Raw genomic sequence first — 6,549 nt, 5'->3', positions numbered from 1 at the left:
GCATTCTTCTTGTTTGACACCATTTATACCCACAGAACTATAAACTGCTGGAGTTAGCCAGAGCTTGTAGAGGTCATGGACACCTAAATGCAGACCCTTTGCTCACCTGAGAGCCTTCTCGGAGGATCACACAGAGCCTGCCTTGGCAAGCCGTGGTTTGCAGCGGTGCCAGGACACACCAAGAACTTGGCAAGCAGATCCAGACATGTGAAAGTTGTGCCCAAGGGCAGATTTTATCAGTACTCATTGCTATGGTAGTCTGAGCAAACCAAGACTTTCTAAAAATAATCTGAACAGCAATTTCAGAGCCTTTGCGAAGTCAGAGTTCTTTAGCTTCTGTCCTTAAGTAGACATAAACCTTCTTTACAGCAAAGATAGATATCCAAGCCCTATATTTACATGCATAGGTGACACACAAACTCAAAGAATCCTTCTTCACTTTTAAACAATTTTTTCAGTCACACTGAGGGCAATAAGCTTCAGCTATTCCTTATCCCTTGCATTTCCAGGAACTGACCCATTTCTGAAGGTGGCATATCACAAGGAACCACATCTCTTTTTGGAAACAAGTGGCTAAAAAGGAGCTTGACAGTTTAGGCAACCTTCACACTATAGACAAGCTAAAAATCAGTTCTTAATTCGGACAGTACTCTTCCCAGCTCTAGAGCTATCTATCTGAAAAACTCACCCTCAGGCCTACTGGTGGGTTAAATTCCTGCAGTGTCATGGACCACCTGCTTTCACTGCAAGAGTGACTAGCTTTTCTTACCCCCATGACTTGTTTTTCCTTGCACCTGTATTTCTGCATACCTTTGAAAGGTCACAGGGTCTGAATGTCATGGTTTACTCGCTCATTCGCAAAGCCGGTAACAGCTTGCAGGTCTCTGGCTGATCCACAGCAGTGTTTGCATAAGCTACTTTCTTCTCCTGGAGATATAATTTTACAGTCTCACATCTGCTGCACCTGCAGCCTCTTTGAGAGTGACTCTAAAGGTCATCATTCTGTGTTTCCATGAATAACAGCTCAAGGGTCTCAGCCCCCAAATTTTGCTCAGTTTAGCTGTACAACAGGAAGAATAAGTGCTTCCTTCCACTTTTGCAGAATAAAAGGATGCAAACTGCCTTAGCTGAGAATAATCCCTTTAAAATCTGACTATCACACTATGATTATCCAAGAAATTTCAGCAGCTTACAACATCAGCAACACAATATCTTGGTATATTATTGTAAATACGTTAATAAGCTTTTTTTGTGTAAGTAGTTATTTTTCCCCTAGGTAAAGTACGTCTGTAAAGCTCAGAAAGATAATAATGGCTGTTAACTGACAGACCAGAAAAGCCATCTAGCACAGTATCTCCAAGAATACCCTATAATGGATGCATACAGAAAGGAGTAGAAGCAAGGAAAACAGAATCATGCTTGCACAGAATAGTCCCTCAGCATCCTGATACATGTTGCTCAGCAAGAGACCTTAGTGGTCAGTTTAGTAACTTCAAACCTTAAAAAAGCTCTAATTACAAGACTAAAAACAAGGAATGTGCCTCTAAAAAAAGGTGGGATTATGGTTCCCAAAAATGATGCATTACCTGAAAACAAGAGAAAACCTATGAATGTAAGTCAGGAGGACCACCAGGACCTGCATCGTACCTGACCTCTGCAAGGATCAGCAGTTTCCCAGACTGCAAAGTCCTGATGGCGTATCCTACTTCAGAGAGAGAAAAACACCAGCCAGGGCTACGCTGCCACGACTCAGTGAAAGGGACAGAGGACAGGGAGGTGACAACAGCAGCAGACAATTTCACAAAATCGTCTCTGGCACACCTTCCTGCAGCTACACCTGCGTGAAGCAGCAGCTCCCCTCTCTGCAGGGACTCTGGGGCACGCAGGGGCACTGCGCTCACTCACAGAGACAAGGGCAGCACAGAGTATTCCTTTTACCTCCACAGACTGCTCCAGTGCCATGGCAACGTGGACAACAAATAAAAAGCAAGACAATATGAACTTTGAGCAGAATTTGCCATTTTCATAGCTTCTGACTAAAAAAAAATAAAAAAGCTTTGAGAATTTTTTAGTGTTTTTCCACATTTCCTTGAGTTTCTTCTGCCAGTAATTCACCAGATCCTGAGATCTGGTCTCTGCTGACACTTTTCATGGGCAGATCCCCAAGTAATAATTATCCCTCAGCAGTTTTTTTCCAGGGAACTTTTCCCCATATCTTTTATAAAAGCAGTACCCAAAGGCCTATCCACTAATGATGACTGTTCTTTGGAATTTCTCCCTCCAGTTCCCGGTGGTAGCTGCTGCCCTGAGACAGCAGGTCACAGAAAAGTCTGGAAAGAAAGGCAACAGGAAGGACCCATTAAAATGCTCCATAGCTTTCAAGAAACAGATACTTAAAATATGAATTCTTTCCACTTTGGTTTGCCATGCTTTGTTGGAAGCAAAAGTCTTCTGGAGAACAATGGAGGTTCTCTCTTGAGCAGAGAACCTCAACTGTTCTCCAGAAGACTTTTGCTTCCAACACCTCCCAAAGGCAGTGTGTACTAGAGACTCAAGGAACTTGTGCTCTGGTGCAGAACCAGGACTCTCACAGACGTTTATGTTCCATATGAAGTATCAGAACAAAGCAGCATAAAGAAATTGCCACCTTGGTTCTCAGATCACCCTTCAGCTTTTTGATGTAGCCTTCCCTGCTTTCAGGGGTTTTGTTCTTGCACCATATGACCACACACATGTACAGATGAGCGCACACACACGAGTGCACAAATGCATATACTGCAAATCTACTGAAGAATCTGAAATTCAACTGTAACACCTTTCACTGACCTTTCTGCTTAGAACATTTAATTGCCTTTTAAAGACTATTGAAATATTTATCCACAAAGCCTCTGTCCAGGTTTAATGATGATGGCAGGGATGTCAGTGAAAGGGAACCCTTGTCAATGAGTTTGCACATCTTTCTGACCTCGCAGGAAAAAAAAACCACATTAAAAAAAAACCAAAACAAAACCACACAAATACCCCACATTAAGGTTCATCTTAGATTTCTGGAAGCTGGGCCTAGTATAGTTGTGGCAGCAGGGTTATTTTGCCTGTGTTGTGGTATCTGCAAGTCTGCCTCCTCCGCCCTCTTTCCCTGCTCGTCACTACTCAGAGACTTGATGCCCCAGCATGGGAGGTTTTAGCCAAACCAAGGACTGAAGTGGTGAGCCACAAAACTCAAAAGCATGAGCTCTTCCTGCTGAAACACCAGGCTCCCAGTGAAATGTGTCCCATATGCACACATCCTCTGTGAACTGGGCACAGCTGGGGATGTGCTCCACAAAACCCACCCACGCAATGCTCCCAAGGTCACTCACCAAGTATGTGGGACTAACAACTGAACACAACATTTGAATGTGGTGAGTCACATCACAGCTTCCAAACCCTGGGTTTGCAGCAAAAAGAACGCATTGCCATGTAAAACACTAGAAACTTCCCAGCCAGCCCAGGCAAACCAGCAGCAGTGTTCAAGTTCCATGATCTCCTAGATTTGACCCACCCTTAACAAGCTACCAGGGTGACCCCTCCCACCCACTCTGAGCAGCTCACGAGATGGAGGGAACATTTTTCTGATTTGTCACAGGCAGTTACAGCCAAACCTCCCTAAATCTGAGCAGGACTGAGAATCTGAAAAGCTCTTTTCCCACAGAGATTGGTTATTACCTGCTAAAGTACTACAATAGATCTCACCATACTTACTAATTCCTCTATGTGACTGCTTTCTTACTGCCACAATATTCCAGGCCACATAAAAAATGAAAATATCCCAAATGTGAAATACAGGAAAGAATCATAAACACACCTTTCAAGCACAGAAGCAGTACTTAAAGTCACGTCTTCCTGTTTTTCATCTTCTGAGAGCAAACAGGAGGGCTGTGGAGGAGGAGCTTAATTCCCTCAGGGCACTAATAAGCCTTTATTACCCTGATAGACATCACTCACCCACACCTGTGTCCAAGGCCCAGGAGCTCCTTTGTAGCCTAGGTTTGGTACACCAGTCCTGGAGCACACAGCAATGACAAGCCCCCCAGCTGGTCTGGGCTGATGTTTCAAAGTCTCAATCCAGGATGTCTAAACTGAGAAGTCCCCTTTTTGTCCTGATCACTGGAGCTTCATCAAGCTAGAAGGGGTCAGCATTTGTATAGGAGACCTCAAAATAAAGCAACACATCGTAAAATGCAAGCAGATTTCCTAACTACTTCTCTCACACTTCTGCTTTTGTTTTATGCCCCACTGCCAATTCACAGCCATGGGATACATCTCTCAGGCCACAGGTGCACAGTCTTCTTTTCAGATCTGGCAGCTCACACCAGTGCCTTCCCTTCTATCCCATGGTGAGACTGATTGTCTTTATCCTTCATACAGGGATGTAGAGCACATGACTGACCATATAGTGCCCTGTTTGCTTTGCCACCACATTCTGTCTCTTCTTCCCGATATAATATTGTGCAGGCAGACCTTACAGGAATGCAACAGTCCTCTTAAAATCTGCTTGTGAAGTTTCCATTGAGTCTTTGCCATATCTGCCATGGGGCAACTTTTCAGCTGTTTTCTGCATGGATCAGGTTGGACAGGGGAGGAAGGTACTAACACTTTGAACTGCTACTGCAGCACAGTTAGCTGGCTATTAACTACCTGTAGAGGTGCAGCTGAAATTCAAGCCTTCTTATAGGTTATACCCAGTACTTTCATCCTTCCTGACTGAAAGGAATTCTGTTTTTCGCAGTAAAAACAGATCTATAAGAAAATTAGCAAAATTGAAGAGACCATTGTGAGCTTTCTTGAAGTGATCCAAAAGCCTGTGCTTAACAGTGGTGTTTTGTAGGACTTTTCCCCTGACAATCTGCCCACTGCACCTTCCCCAGTACTACAGCTACTAAAAAAAAGACAGGGCATATTCTCATCAAAACTCTAAGGTCTGTTTCCAGTTAAGGGTGCAGTAAAATAACATGTCATTTATAAAATCAGATGGAAAAACCCGAAGAAGAATTTAAAGACAGGCTGGTTTCTTCTCAGAAAAATAAACATCAGCCTAGCCCCACTTTTTCTTCTATGCTCAGGATAGACTGAGAAGAAAAGAGGTCAAACGGTCCTTTCTGTCTCATGAGCTGGATATTTCCCACACCCTTGCACTAGAAAAGTTTGTTGTAGCCTGCAGCACCTTGAACAAGTACATTGAAGGAGTGAGTGAGATCTGATTATTGTTTTCAGGGTTTTTTTAAATATTAACATAGTTGCCAAAAGACTAATACCTCCCTACAATCCATTGCCTACCAGGCCCAGGTCATCCAAAGAGCATACCAGGTTACTTGGTCACATCTCTCTGTTTACCACATCTCTTCTCAACTTTGGGAGTGGAGTTGCTTTTTTTGTATCCCTTCCTTTAGCAGCTGAGAAATGAGGCCCCACCTTGACAGATTCACATGAGTAGCTGCTTTTAGCCAAAAGCATGATTTACAAAAGTTGATGTCTCCTCACCAAAAACTAAACCAACATGGCTTTGACTTGAAACACAGTTGTTTCAACAAAACATTTGCTTCCTGTAAACAACAAAAGAGAAGAAAGGGTAGGATATTTAATTCCCTGATTAAATCCAAGAAGCAGTGGATGCAGACTGATTTCTACCCAGGACCTGAGGAAATCCACAGCACTGTGACTGCCAAGATACAGGATAGCCAAATCTTGCAGTGTCTTGATGTTCTTGTACAATTTCATACAAGTTATAGTCAGAACAGACTATACAACAGAAATCAAATATATTCTTGCCTCTGTATTTGCTAACCACTGTGCTAGAGAGTATTTGTAATTTCCTTTTCTCTGAGTCAAAAAATAGGTATTTTATATGGTAGGGACACAGGTCCAGTGGGAGGTCCCATGGATGTGCTGCCCTTTCTTCCTAACATACTCAAAAGTGCTGGTAATTCAGTGGGAACAGATTATCCAGCTCCACCCAAGCATACACTGAAACTGTCTGAGGGATTCCCAGTTTCTGGGCAAATGCATTAACCCCTGGGTTTAGTAAAAGGGAAAAATTACTGTGAATAAAAATCTACTCCCAGGAAAAAAAAGAAATCCCAGGAGTAAGTAGTTAGAAAATTTGACCTGAATTCATAAATAGTTTTAGGATGACCTAAATACCGTTTTCCCAACAAACTTACTGTTCACCAGAACTTTTTCTTCTGATTTTAGAGTCCAGTTCGTTCATTTGAGCTCCCTTGCTATAGACATTAAACAACAAACAATATAAGGTTTTCTTTGTATACATCTTGAGGAGAAAGGAACTCATTATGGGATTCCCTAGTCCACACTTAGAAAGCTGCAGTTTGGTTTTCTAGAGTGGCCATCATAACAGAATTATCACTATGAGGAACACAGCAGACAAAGTGGCCACAATCATCCCCAAGAATGACATTCTCCCAAGTTAAAGGTCACAAATTGCCTGACAGAATTGCCCTTTTCATAAGTCACTGTAAATATTAAAGTTCCTGAGAAAAGCGGATGACACGG

This window comes from Pipra filicauda, unplaced genomic scaffold (assembly GCF_003945595.2).
Source record: "Pipra filicauda isolate LSUMZ 115617 unplaced genomic scaffold, ASM394559v2 scaffold199_size1391877_pilon, whole genome shotgun sequence".
Taxonomy (NCBI): Eukaryota; Metazoa; Chordata; class Aves; order Passeriformes; family Pipridae; genus Pipra; species Pipra filicauda.
The sequence above is the reverse complement of the archived record's forward strand: the minus strand, read 5'-3'. Positions refer to the sequence as shown.